The sequence below is a fragment of the Helianthus annuus genome, chromosome 1 (genome assembly GCF_002127325.2).
Source record: "Helianthus annuus cultivar XRQ/B chromosome 1, HanXRQr2.0-SUNRISE, whole genome shotgun sequence".
Taxonomy (NCBI): Eukaryota; Viridiplantae; Streptophyta; class Magnoliopsida; order Asterales; family Asteraceae; genus Helianthus; species Helianthus annuus.
Genome location: NC_035433.2, coordinates 29,388,371 through 29,403,451, shown reverse-complemented (window position 1 = coordinate 29,403,451; position 15,081 = coordinate 29,388,371). Strand labels below are relative to the sequence as shown.

General features: G+C 38.1%; 1 long non-coding RNA gene across 2 annotated transcripts; it reads right to left on the bottom strand.

Moving 5' to 3' along the window:
- Positions 1-9,946: 9,946 nt before the first annotated feature.
- Positions 9,947-11,950, bottom strand: LOC110935250. 2 transcript variants are annotated; one of them, XR_004893238.1, is made up of 4 exons: positions 11,635-11,947; positions 11,396-11,439; positions 10,253-10,378; positions 9,947-10,082 (listed from the first exon to the last, which is right to left on the bottom strand). It is a non-coding gene; the product is annotated as an uncharacterized LOC110935250 (long non-coding RNA). The 2 variants fall into 2 exon arrangements; XR_002588989.2 differs by lacking the exon at positions 9,947-10,082 and having other exon boundaries at positions 10,232-10,378; positions 11,635-11,950.
- Positions 11,951-15,081: the final 3,131 nt, after the last annotated feature.

Here is a 15,081-nt window from a genome sequence, read left to right as displayed (position 1 = left end):
CTCCCAGTCTCTCAGACTGAACTTCCTAGTCTCCCAGACTACCCTCCCAGTCTCTCAGACTGACTCCATGGCCTCTCAGACCAAAACCTTCCCAATCTCTCAGATTGGCCCCTCAGTCTACATGACTGAACCATAAACTTTGAAAAAAAAGTGTTCATACTTTTTGTTTGTAAAAACTTTTGTATCCGGGATCTGGACGTAATGTATGCAGTGTAAAAATGTTTTCGTGAGAGCCCTAGTGATCATAGTCTAGACTCGAGAAGGAATCCTAGTTCCCTATGATCAAGGCTCTGATACCAAGCTGTCACACCCTGGCTTTGCGGAAGCGTGGGTTTATTTGGTGTGACTTCTTAATACCATAGCTTAATCAGAACAAAGCTATATGAAAGTAAAACCATGATGATCATCCATTACTTCATGTTTTAAAAATAAAAATACCACAACATTGTTTTAAACCATTGACAGATGCACCGAGTTTACGACACTACAAAATAAAAACATTGTTCATAAGACACAACCACAAACATGAAATAGACGCAGTTTAAGAACTGTGACTCGTCCAGGTAAAAGTCACAACCCCTAAATGTAACACCCCGTGTTTTCGAATGTCAAAGTCAAAGTCCAAGTCAACTTTGACTTTCCTTGACTGTAGTTAGTCTATTTTATGTTTTAGTTGTATTATGTGGAGTAAGTGTTGTAATCAGCAAGAATCGAAGTAATCGAATGTGTCTTAACGCGAACCGATCTACGACTGTGAATGATAGGAAGTAACAATGCGATAAAGTTGACTAATCAGTAATCAAACCGATCTAACAATCATCGAACTCGAGACTCGAATTGTGCGAATTTTGGTATGGATATACGTGTGTGTGTGCCTTATGTGTTACCTGTGCGTGTTTACTTTATGTTTGGTGTGGTATCCAAGCAAATCAATCGAAAATCGAATCGAAACTCGAAAGGCAATCGAACTCAATCGAAACCGACATCGAAACGTGACTTATAGAAGATTGTATGTTAGATATAGTGATTGGGACTGAAAGTAATTTGACTAGGAACTCTATCGTATTCGTATCATCGTCCATCGAAATCGAAACGTCGAAAATCGTCGCGAAATACTCGAAGTGGGTCGCGGATCGAACAGGAGGCACCCGGATCGAACAGGCCAGCCGATCGGCTAGCATCTTGCCAGCCGATCGAGCAACCCACTCGATCGGAGCTCCTGGCCGATCGGCTGCCACTTTCCTCTTTTGGAAGCCTATAAATAGGGCTGTCCTTGTCTTCATTTCCACTCTTGGAAAGTTCTGACCGGCCAGCTCCTATTCTTCACCTTTTCTCAGATTTCTCTCAATCCCGGTAAGTTTTCACTCTAATTCTTGTACGTTTTTGATCATTACTTGATTCTACACCTTTCTATCTTTCAAACTTGGATTCTAACCATGAAATCACCAAGATCTAAGTGTTCTTGGGTGATGTCATCATGGTGTTCTTGAAGAACATCATGTTTTGGCCTCATTCAACTATGATTAGCTTAGATCTAACCGATTTCCACATAAACAAGTTAAGATCTAATCATCCACAAGTTGTGAAGGATTGAAAGAAGGAATCCCAACTTTCTTTCAACTCTTTTACACTCAATGCCTTCAAACCGCTTGAAACGGAGCTTGAACCGGCTAACTAATCATTCTAACAAGTTAAAAGGTTCAAGATTCGGATTCTATATACAAGGTTCACCGATTTTGGGTTAGACTCTAAACCAACGTTCTGAACCGTTCACCGGCCGGACTTGGGTGATTCCTGTTCGAGCCAGAGAGACGGGTAAGAACGAAGGTATCATAGTTCAACTCGTTATCAAACTACCTCGATATAATGACAAGTAACCAGACGACCAAGTGTTAGACGAAAGGCCGACCAGGTCAGACTTGCTGGCCGAACGGCTAGGCTGATCGAACAGCCCAGCCGATCGGACACACCAGCCGATCGACCGGGCCAGTCGATCGGCTAGCACATGGCGTCTCACTTTTCCAAACTTTTGAGGTATAGTATTGACGAAGTAGTGTTCGATCGAATATGTTACTCGATTGGTGAACATTACTGTTCGGATCATGAGATACTATGCTTCAACACTTAATCGTTTTCACAACTCGTTCGTAGTAGAGAATGCCAGCCGATCGAACAGACTGTTCGATCGAGTGACATTCAGTTGAGGACTAATTCTGAAGTTCCTAGCCGATCGAGTGGGCTAGCCGATCGAGTGAGCTAGCCGATCGAACGAACCGTTCGATCGACCGACTTGAAAGGTAAGAACACTTCAGTGTTCCCAAATACTACCACGAAGACTTCAAAAGTTCAAATCCTCAAACACAAACACACCAGAGGAAGAAACAATCCACTCGCATGGCCCAGCCGATCGAGCCTACCGGCCGATCGAACAGGACTGTCCAACCGGACATACCAGCCGACCGAACAGCCCGTTCGATCGAACCTGCCATTCGATCGACCAGCCCATTCGATCCATCCACACTTGTTTACTTTTCCGCGTTACTTATCGTTATGCTATCAAACTCTTCAGGCTAATCCTACTCTCAGCGCTCCCTTCAATCCACAATCAATCACTGTGAGTATACTCGATCCCCTTTTGCTTTTAGCACTTTTGGGTGTTACATACGTTACTTATCAAATCACAATCAAACACAAACTATTTGAACGCTGACCATTTGCATGTGCTACTTGACTAAATGAATGCTGTTTATTATGTTTACACATGGAGTGCTATCTACCTGCCTTAGCAACATAGTACTATAGTTTGGACTCAGCACCCGTTCACACGGGGGTTGTTAAGGACAACTACTTGCATGGATTATGGTGGTAATCATGTATTGCGAACCGTCTCGGACGGTCAACCCGCAGTCGTTGGTATCGATGGTCCCATGTCGATAATTAACATGCATCGTTTTCCTCTGTGTACGTGCCTGGTTCTGCGTAAAATATTCGAACTCTATATGCTATTATCAAACTTGTGTGCTCACCTTTACATTTTATGTGTTGACTTTATTTAAACGTATGTGACAGGTGCTTAAGTTGCTAGGATGCTTAGGCGCATGGTGATGAAATCGAGGCTAGGGAGTCTAGAAATAATAAACATTTGTCTGTAATAATAATTGAATCTGAGTTGTCGGAATGGAATTAATTGCCCAGTTGCTTTCTATGATAACTTGTTATTTTTTTGGGATACGTTATGGGACGTATCATTTAAACTGAATTTATGTAATAGTTGTTGTGGAAACTTCTGGACAATCTGTTTCGCTCAGTGCCGCGCCCCGATGATTCCGCCATCGGTTGGGGTGTGACAGATTGGTATCAGAGCCATAACTATAGGGAATTAGGCAGACACGACCTAGTCCGGGTCGCTGTCTTAGAGACCTAGACTATAGTTAGGAACCATCAGACCCAGTTTATGTGCCTTATTCTGTAATTCTTCACTGTCACTGCACTCAAATTTTCAACTAACGTCAGGCGATTCAGTCAGGAATAGGTGTGAAAACCGCAAACTCCCGACTAAATTTCCTGACTTATGGGGATTTTACTCCCTCATCTCGATATTCTCGCCAATAAACGAGGAGAATTATTCCAAATCATGTGTGAAACCCCCAATTTGATGAAAATTCTTCTCGATTTTACTAAAAACAAGGAAGAAATTGCTAAGCCAAGGGGTGAAACCCTAACCTTAGCAGTTTGTTCTGTATTTTATTCATCTCACCAAGGCTTCGATGGACTCCAACGACCTGAACTCACAAGTATGACCTAGGAGGCGTGTGTGGGATGCCCAAGAATCGAGGCAGAAACACAACCTCTAGAGTCGAAAGTGATGACAAGTCCACTGTGAATAGTCGAGTTGCCTTGGGTAGTCGATGTCTAGTAGCCGCAGACAATCTACCTCTCGATTTTATGTGTTTCAATTCTGAGAGTCGCAACCGCGTACTCTGATGACTTGTTGATTTTATGTGTTTATGTGTGCTTTCTCTGTTTTATGTTTATATTTGCTTTCTCTTTTTTATTTTGGGATGATATTCGATTCTGCTATCATTTTAATCGACACACACGACTCGTAGTGTTATTCTATCCCTAGTCGATCCCCAGTTATCGCAAATCTAGACGGTATCATACTATGTTATGCTATACGACTAAGTTAGACTATACTATACGATGCTACTCGATACGTTATACAAACGAAACGCGAGCTTTGAATGATAGGATCTTGAGGCAGTCAGAATGCTATATGTGCTTATAAGGGAAATTACGTGACGTTACTTGCCTCTGTAATCAAATAGGAATACGCTCTGTATGTATGTGCTTCTGTGCTTCTGTGTTCTATGTGCTTATGTGTTCCTGTGCTTCTGTGCTCTATGGTTATGTGTATCTGTGATTATGTGCCTATATGTTGCGAAATATGTGATTCGACGTGATTCTAAGCTTTAGTAGTCTAGACGTGTGAGGTGAGATTCGATTTCGTTGTGTTGAGTCTCGTGACGATCTCTAATGCAGACCATGTCGTCGTCTGGATCCCGACACCGTTTGACTCGCCAAGAGAAGAGAGACCGACGTCTCGCTGCGATCATCTCCAAAACCGTGGCGAAAGCTGTGAGTGAGGTGCATGAAAACGCTAGCAAATCGTCTGAAGAATCCCGAGCTGAAATCCCTAAGGATTCAAGCAAGGCTGCTTTCAGCTTCAAGCAGTTCAAGGCATGCGGACCGAAAGAGTTCACTGGCGAAGATGGTCCTACAGCCATGTTTCACTGGTTTGACTCGGTCGAAGTCACTCTGCGCCAGAGCGGATATCCCAAACATCTCCGCACTCTCAATGCTACAGGCGTCTTCCAATCCCGTGCTCTAGACTGGTGGACGGCCGAACGAAACAAGCGCGGAAATGATGCAGCTTACGGGCTAACATGGAAGGAGTTGAAGGCAATTATGATCGAAGAATTCTGCCCTCCTCATGAACGCCAAAAGCTGGAGGACGAGTTCTGGGGAATCAAGCAGAAGGATGGAGACAACGCTGCTCTCACTGCCCGCTTCAAGCAGCTTAGCATCATCTGTCCTGATCAAGTCAAGACCTCAGATCAAGCCATCAAGAAGTACATTCAAGCCCTGCCCGACTGTGTAGCCGACTTTGTTCACGCAGCCAAGCCAGCAACGATCGAAGAAACCTACCTGCTAGCCGCGGAGATCAATGACAAGCGGGTAAAGGCAGGTTTCTGGGATAAGCCAACCAAGTCTCTGCACCAAGCCACTGCAGCACCCACCGACTCACCTGCTCAATCCTCCAAGTCTTCAAGAAGGAAGAAGAAGAAGAACAATAGCTCCAGCAACAAGAACTGTGCTGTGACAACCACTGTTGCTCCTCTACAAACTGCACCAGCTCAGCAGCAGCAGCACTAGCACTCAGCTCCAGTGATCAATGCACCGCCAGCAAAGCGTGCATACACAGGCCCTCACCCACTCTGCCCGACATGTTCGTATCATCATCCAGTGGGTCTAGCTTGTCGTTTTTGCGCTCACTGCAACCTTTACGGTCATTTCACTGCGAACTGTCGCTATGGTCCTCGTCAAGCCCCAGTTCAAGCTACTGTCAACCAAGCTCTACTCCCCGCCCCTCAAGGCCAACAAGCAGCTCCAGCACCTGCAGTCAATGCTCGAGTCTGCTTTGCATGTGGTGACCCTAACCACTTTGCAAACAGGTGCCCGAACAGGGTGGTTAAGCAAGAGCCCCAGCAGCAACAACAGCAGCAACAACAGCAGCCTCAACAACAGCAGCAAGCAGCCCATGCCCGAACCTTCAACATCAATGCCCGCCATATCCCTAAGTCCCTGAAATACATGTAAGTTGAAAAGTCAACAAAAGTTGAGCGAGTTCATGTAAAGTGAGTATGTAAAACCTTTGTAATTCATTTGTAAGTATGTAAAGTCCCTGGTATGTAGCAAATAAGGAAAAATGAGATCACCATTGGTTTGCAAGGCCAATGATATGTGTGAAGTGCAGTAGGAAGACTCAAACCTAGCTGATTTTTGCGTCGGGCTCAAAGTCACCCCGAGGTCCATTCTGTTGGGTCTGGAGTTGGGCTCGCTACACCTAGATAGATCTACCGCTAACGACCCTCGGTCCTACAATGAGGATTAATGGCCTCCAGTTTCAGCCCACTCACTCACATGATCTAAGTAGTAACCCTCCTTAAGCTAACCATACCATGTGTAAAAGTATTCGTAATCATTGTAACATGTATTTCAAGCCCGAAGTATAAAAACTGAAAAAACAGTTAAGAGAAAAGGGGGACATGAACTCACTGAAGTGCGTCTCGAAATAGTAAATCCCAATCAACCTGCCGCGTGACGACCTACACGTACTAACTTCTATTAGACGGACGGCCGTGCCTTAGCTTAAGGTTTAACGTTTTTGGGAAATAGTTAGACAACTATTTCGTATTTACATTTCTTAATTATTTAGTAAATTTATTCTTTCCCAAGGATGGGGGTTTTAATACATGTGCGTTTTTATAACTTCGAAATATATTATTAAGTCTCACTTTATAAAATATATTTTATTTTATTTGTCTAGAATATTTAATCTCCAAAATATACATATTTTTCCCAAAAATATTATATTTTACTTCATACCATTTCAAAAATATTACTTTAATTAAAATGCACATCTAAGAGTATTTTCCAAAAATACGTAAGTTACATTTTAAATTTCGTGTGGTTATATCAATACCGGTGCAACTTAAATATTTATTTGTGAGGGCGTGAGTATTATTTTGGAGTCGTTACTTTTCAGTGTATTCAAGTAATATTATTTTTACTCTAAAAATAATATACATAGTTCACAAAATAATCATAAAATCACACAAGCGTTTTACTATGAAATATATATTCTAAATATATATTTAACAAGTTTCATTTACGAAAATCCACCTCCGACACTTGGTTATTTTGTAATAAAAATCATGGCGAATTTTATTTGGAAAAACAAGTTAAAAATATATTTATAACATTTGTCACAAAAATATTTCTAAGTGTTATTTTCTGGAAAAATTTCGCCAGAGTTTCCTCTGTAACTGGAGGTGGCCACGCTTACTAGCGTATCATTTTCTTTTAAAAATTTAATCAAACAATTTTCCAACCATCATTATACAATATTCAAACATCAAACTAGTCAAAACAAGTATAAATCGCAAACTCATGAACTTGTAAGTTGTGTAAAAATATGTAGCAACTTTCCAACATTTTTAGTAGATCTTTCTATCTTTAAAAATAACATCAGTTTCTTGAAAACTTTATTTTTAAAGAATATGTAACTTTACAACTTCTAGTCCAAAAATTACGAAAATATTTCTTTGTTAAACCTTCTTGTTACACAAGTGTTTACACACTTGTTTAGTCACTAAAATACCTTTAGTTTATGAAAGATCCGGCTTTTAGACAAGACTTGTATATTTTACTTGGTTCTTCCGAAAAACCACTTGTAGATCATTAGATCCACTAGTTTAGAACACTATTTTACAAGAAAAATCCCTTTTACACAAGTTCATGTTTATGTGTGGAAAGGTTGATCATCTTGCGACTTTCACACTTAACATATTGCGAGTTCATGTTCCATGAACATGATCTAGCGTGGTTAGATGACGATCCGTTCCACTACTAGCAACCAACAACATAAAATAATCACATCTAAACAAGATTTACAAGATTTACACCATTTGTTACTCTCTAACCATCAAGTTCATCATTCTTTCAAGGCTTTTAGTTTTGATCTTTAGCGTTCTTGATTTTTATCCGTTAAATCTCTTATTAACCACTTTAAACAAGAAGAAGGGAGTGTTTAGAAACACTTACTACTAGCTCGTGGCTAGGGAAGAATCAAAGCGTAAACAAGGTGGATAAAAGCAACGTAGAGAGGTCCTTGAGATTCCAAAAGCACCGAGCCTCCTTGTGTGATCCCTTGCTTCTATGTATGTATGTAAAATGTTTGCACAAGAACTTGATGGTGGGTGGATGTAGGTTGATGGTTTCGGCCGTGAGTTTCAAAGGGAGGGAGAGAGCAAATTTTTTTGTTAAGTGTTTTGTGTGAATGATAAGTGTGATCTTAAGGTTATCTTTATAACCCAAGTTTATGCTTTGTCCACTAAACAATATGTCTACTAGATATTAGGCAATGGTGATTATAATAATCAACAAATTGTGGTGTGTGTCCCCACCTTTCAACCGATCGGACTAGGGGGGGGGGGTTATGGTTTGTTTTCAAATGTATAGTTAGTGATTAGTTAGTTTAGTTAGGTATTTAAATTGGTGTAATAGTGCGTAGTGTATTATAACGGGTGTTAGGGTGTTCGGGGACCCTAACTAGCTCAGAAAAGTATAAACAATGTTATTGACAATATTTTTATGTTCCGGGTAAAGTCCGGTTGTTCGGTTGGATATTAACCCGTTAAAGTGCTAAATAAGCATTTAAAGTGTCTTTAATAGTGTTTTAGTGACACGATGAATTCCCAACACTTTGGAAAGTGTCTAGTATTATTTTTCCCATGTTTTTGCACTTTACTAGTTTAGTTAAATGCTGAATTTTGTAATAAAGTGCAGGATTTTGTACTTAGAGCATGTTTTAGGCACATCCGGTCACTATAACTATCACCTAGTTACGCAGTTTTACAATCCTCACCTCCCTACACTCCCTACTAGTGTAGTAATCTATTCCGGGCTCATACTAGCCTCAGAGACAGTGTCTGTCTAGTGCTGGCTATGTCAGCATGATTACTGAGTTATCCGTTCATGGTGCTAACTGTGCTTTTGTGCATCAAGTTTGTCACTATAGTTTGTGTGTAATAAATGGAGTGACAGCAATAAAGTATGATGCATGTATATGTATGTATCAGAAATCAAGAAGCAGTTTAACCACAATTGTAAGCAAGCACAGTAATTAAGCATTAATTAAATATTAATTAATTCGTACGGATACATGATTTGGTGAGGGTTGTCACAGTATGCCTTTTCGAAGTCGATTTTAAGAATGAACGCTTTGGACTTCCTCTTATTTATCCATGAGATAAGCTCGTTGACGATGAGAGGACCATCAAGAATGTATCTTCCTATCAAAAAAAGCCGATTGGGATTCCGAAATAACTCCATCCAAGACCTTCCTCATTCGGTTAGCTAGGACTTTGGAAAGCACACTACAAGAAAACTGAGTTTTTAGTACGCGCAAAAGCGTCCTAAAATGTTATTTTATAGGACCTTTCATTTAATAAGACCAACGGTAAAAGCGTTTCATGTAAAGGGGTCGTAATAAGTCCCGAGACTAAAAAAGCGTCCTAACATCTCAAATAAGATTATGAAACTAATTTTATGGTCGCGTAATATGTCTTTGAACAGCCAAAACAGTGTCCTAATAAAAACATATTAGGACACTTTTACGATGTTCTAACATGTGCTTACATACATTTAATCTTTTGATACACTTACAAGCGTCCTTGGAAATTAATTGATAGGACCCTTATGATGTAACATTATAGCTAATTTAGTACCAAGAAAAGGGTCCTAATATACCAAATAAGATTATAAAACCAATTTTATGGTCGCATAATATGTCTATAAACAACTTAAATAGTGTCCTAAAAAGAACATATTAGGACACTTTTACAGTGTTCTAATATGTGATTAACTACTTTTAATTTTTTGATACACATACAAGTGTTCTTAAAAATTAATTTATAGGACCCTTGTGATGTAACGTTATAACTACTTTAATATCAAGAAAATGGTCCTAATATCCAAAATAAAATTATAAAACCAATTTTATAAACTGACCATCAACATAGAACATCCAAATAGTTATTGTATAACATCAACTAATGAAAGAAATAAAAGTTTATTATATTTCAAATAAGCATGTTCATACCAAAAACACTAATCATAAATAAGTTATAACATTATATAACATAAAGTCTTGACATTTAACAAAAAAATTAAAAGCAATTAAGAAACAAGAAGAAAAAATCTTGAGTCATTATGCGTCCTCAATCCTCATGGACTACCTGCAAATAAACCATCTGATATTGAAATTATTTGTATCACAAGTTTAACAAATACATACCTAGATGAATGGATAGGGCCATGCCATGGATGCACCAATACAATCTTGAATTGTAGAAAATAAATCATACGGTCTTACCAAGTTTTCATCTATTGGTACTTGAACGTTTACCTCACACCATTCTGGTCCAATCTTTGTACCACCAACTAGATCATTTGGGTCCAAGCTCTGGACCCTTCCTCTTGCTACAGTCTCGGTAGAGTTTAGAATGCTTTTGAGGAAAACTTCATCTCCGACCTGGATTTTAGTTTTCAACAAATAATTATTAAACTCTATTATAATCGTGCAAAAAATCATTTTACAAAAAAAAATAATAATAATACTAAAGTCTTACACTAGCAGGCTAACATTTTAATAGAAAAACTAAGGAAAATTGGTTTTTAATAATCCTACGTTTACAATCTTGTACACAATAATCCCACCTTTACTCTTGGTACATAATAATCCCACGTTTTTAAAATATTTTCCCAATGGTCCCAGTTAAATTAAACGCCAGATCAAGAATTAGTTGGCCAATCACAGGTTTCCTTCTTTTTGTTTGGCCAACACATTTTTTTAAGGTTTTTTTTATTTAATTCTTTACACCCCTTTTAACATAATGCCCCACAATGCTCACATCCCCACTACATCCATTTTAGAAAAATGCCCCATAATGCCCCATTACTGACTTGACCGCCACATGACGGATAATGCCCAAAGGTCTTCCGTTACCACTACATATTTTCTTAATAACTATGTTACACACACATTAGCAAGAAGGTTTGACAACTCACAGCATAATAGCACATAACCAATTTCTCATAACCTAGACAACTTATTACAAAATTACAAACACTGAAACATGGCGGAGATTACACAGAACCTTGAAAAATTTTATTTCCTTTTGAGAACTGCATAATGGTTTTCTTTCTTTCTATATATTATAGTTAAATCACACTTCTTAGTTCTTACAGCTTTCCCAAGTTTTTAGTCTATTAAATAGTTGTTCCTTAGTAATAAACATTCATCTGAACCAATTAATTCGTATAGAACAAGACCTAGTCAGTTTGACACCTTAAATAAACCCATCTACTAGTCTTCACCATCCGGTTCTAATGTACTCTTACAACTAGTGCTATGTGCTTGGTAAATAAAAAAAGCATTTAAATTCAATACTCAAATCTAGCGGGTTCTATCATGTACAAATTAAAAAAAAATGCCTTCCAATCACAATCTCTAGTGACAATGAAAAACCCTCAAGTGAGAAATATGTACCTGACTTGCTGACCATATTGGTTCATCCTTTGCTTAACACGTTCCTGTTGGGTTTTTCACATGTTTATCATAGTATTTTATCCGTATAAAATAAAAACGCAGCAGAATATATATAAAAAAACATGTTTACTTTCAAGATATAAAACCCATTTTATACGTAAAACCCAATACCCGGATCCATATACGAACATGCATGCTATCAATATTAAAACACAACCATAGGGTGTTTAGAATACTACCTTCCAAGGAGTAAAGGATATGAAGAAGGTGATGCTTCTTGAATGGTTGCCTTCAAGTGTAGAAGACCTCAAGCTTATATACCCCAAGCCTTCCAACAAACACTTTGATTTAGCTAGGATTTTATACTCATGAACTCACTTGAAAAATCCCTCATAATCAACCATACATTGCCGAAAATTATAGAACATTTTAGAGAGTTCTTGCACTTGAAAAATGATCTTGAAATTCCCTAATGGACCACCCATGTGAGCCGATTTTTTAGAGAGAAAAATACTAGAGTTTTTCAAGTTCATCCCCCATGTGATGTCTTCAAAAGTGTTATAAAACAATGAGAGAAATAGCCACACAATTTGCCCAATCATGTGCCATCTAGTTATGACAATTGCATGTAAATGGATTGGTGGAAAATCTTTAGGGAAGAACAAAAGGGGGCGGCCCATGTGCCACCGTATTCTCACCCAATCAAAATTTTCCTAACTTATTTTTATGTCTTGTATTAAGTTTTATAACTTTTATAAAACATAACACAACATTTTATAAGTTTTTATGCAATAATTCATAACTTTTATAATGTTATTCAACCCATTAAATAACAAAATAAAATATTCTCTCAAAATAAATTATCCATATAATTTATTAGTTTGTCAAGTGCAATTATTTAGAAAACCAATTTCTAAATATTATAAGTGTTAATATTTATTTGTTTGATCATATCATAAATAAATATTATAGGTGTTTGTCTAGCTTGTTTTTGGGTATGACTAGACTTGGATCATAACATACTAGCCACATCAATTTAATATGTGTCTTGGGCACACAGAGTCCAACAATCTCCCACTTGCACAAGATACATAGAAGATTGATGCAAGTAGTAAAGACCACCTAACTATAGTTTACTACCCCTATACGTATGACTATATGTCCCATTCAATCACATCATCCCCTTCAAGTCCCTTACTTGAATATGATTTAGGTGAATCTGTCATTTATCCTTTTGTTACAGATGTCATGTCAAATCCAGAGACATAGAGTGATCACTCTCTGTTGATTTAACTTTAGCAGGCCTTAGACATCTTACTCTCAACGAATAAGAGGAACAAATCCCTTCTTGACTACATACGTCTCTCACAATCACCTTGTACCACACCTGAGCTTAGCCTTATGTACTGTCATATTACTAACAGCGAAGAAATAAGTCAAGGCACAATATCTGGTGAATATCAAGACCCAATATGTATCTCAGGTCTGAGGATACTATGATATTCTCCTTTTACTCAAATTTACTTATGATCAATCACAAATGATTCCATGAAGTAAGATTTGAGAGCGAGTCAGTCCAATATTTGTATCCCATAAATATCTATGAACTTTGGCAGCAACACATTGCTCTATATTCATACCTCATGATTATCCACCAATCCAAGTTCATAATAGTCTTACATTCATATTTGTTCCCACAAGTATAATCGACTACGGACATTTAGAATAAGAAACTCATTCACGGATTTAAACATGCTAAAACGGAACACAACTCAACATACCATAAAGAGTTATAATAACAATTGTTCCAATATCCAAATACAAAATAGATCAAATCCAATCACTAGAATATCGAAGTCCTAAGGCACAAGTATGACTCTTTCATGCTTTGCCCGTTCAAGGAGCTTCGTGAGCGGATCCGCAATATTAAAGCATGTTCAAGGAGCTTCGTGAGCGGATCCGCAATATTTTGATCAGCGTAAACTTTATGAATACATATCTTTCCCTTTTTCAACTTCATCCCTTATGTAGTTGAAACTCCGCTCAATGTGCCTAGTCTTTTGATGTGTACGAGGTTCCTTGATTTGAGCAATCGCACCATCGTTATCACAAAGATCTCTAGGGGTCCTGAATGGTATGGACTACCCCTAGATCGGCAATAATTCAAGTGGTAGATCCATATGAATTATCTTGATCAATGAAGCGGCGATGTATTCTGATTCTGTAGTGGACAATGCTACCCTGATTGTGATCGAGAACCATCTCGTTCAGTTTGGAAACTCGTATCCGTGTAACCATTTACAACGAGTTCTTCTTCACCAGATCCATATATTAGAAATATTTCCTTAGTCTTCCTAAGGTAATTCAATATATTTTTAAAAGTCACCCAATGACCGTTACTCGCTGGTTTCTTTTCATCATGCTTAAAGCGCATGACATGTCCGGTCTAGTGCATATCATTACATATATAATGGATCCTACAGCAGATGCATATGGGATTCCTTTCATTCTTTCTCACTCATCATTTTGAGCTTGGACATCGAAACGCTTTCAATATTGTCCTCTTTTGAATAGGTACCAAACCTTTCATAGAGTTTTCTATCTTGAACCTTTTCAAGACTTTGTCAATGTATACACTTTTGTTTAAACCTATCTGGCGCCTTGACCTAACCTTATAGATCTTTATTCTTAAATATAGGCGACTTCACCAAAATCCTTAATGGAAAAAAAACTTCCAAGCCAGGTTTTTACACCTTCCATGGCTGGAATGTCATTTCCAAATAGTAGAATGTCCTCGACATATAATACTAAGAAAGTAATAATGCTCCCACTAGCCTTCTTATACACAAGATTTATCGACGTTCTTGATGAATCTACATTCCCTAATCTCTTCATCAAAAATGGTGATTTCAACTTCTAGATGCTTATTTCAATCCATAGATTGATTTCTTTAACTTGCTTACTTTGTTAGGATGTTTTGGATCGACAAAACCTTCAGGCTTAACTATATAGACATCTTCCTCAAGATATCTATTAAGGAAAGCCGTTTTGACATCCATTTGCTAAATCTCATAATCATATTATGCAGGTATGGTGTCACACCCTGACTTTTGCGGAAGCGTGATTATGGGGTGACTTACTTGTTATCATTGCATTCAACCATATCAAACAAACTATATGATAATACCAAAGATTTGTCATCCATAAAATGAGTTTAAAACATAACAACATTGTCTAAAACGTAGACTTCAAAATTTAAGTTTTACAAACCAGATGAATTGTGTAAAAGTTTGCTAAGGACTCGTCAAAGATAATAGTTGTAATAAAAGTTTGGAAGACGTGTCTCGTCCAGGATTAAGACACACTGGCCAAAACCCAAAAACCATGGATGACATCTTTATACTTAACATGACTTGAAATTCCAACGCCCGCCAGATCCATACATAATTTCCTGAAATACATGTAGTTTGAAAAGTCAACAAAAAGTTGAGCGAGTTCATGTGTATGTGAGTTTGTACAAATCGTTAATATATGTCTGCATAAATTGTTAAAATGTGTCTGTATGTCCTTGGTATGTAGCAATAAGGAAAAACAGATCAATTAATGTGTAGCTAATACATTAATAAGTGATATGGCCTAGGAAGCACTCAAACCTGTAACACGTACTTCATACCGGTCCTTCCGGC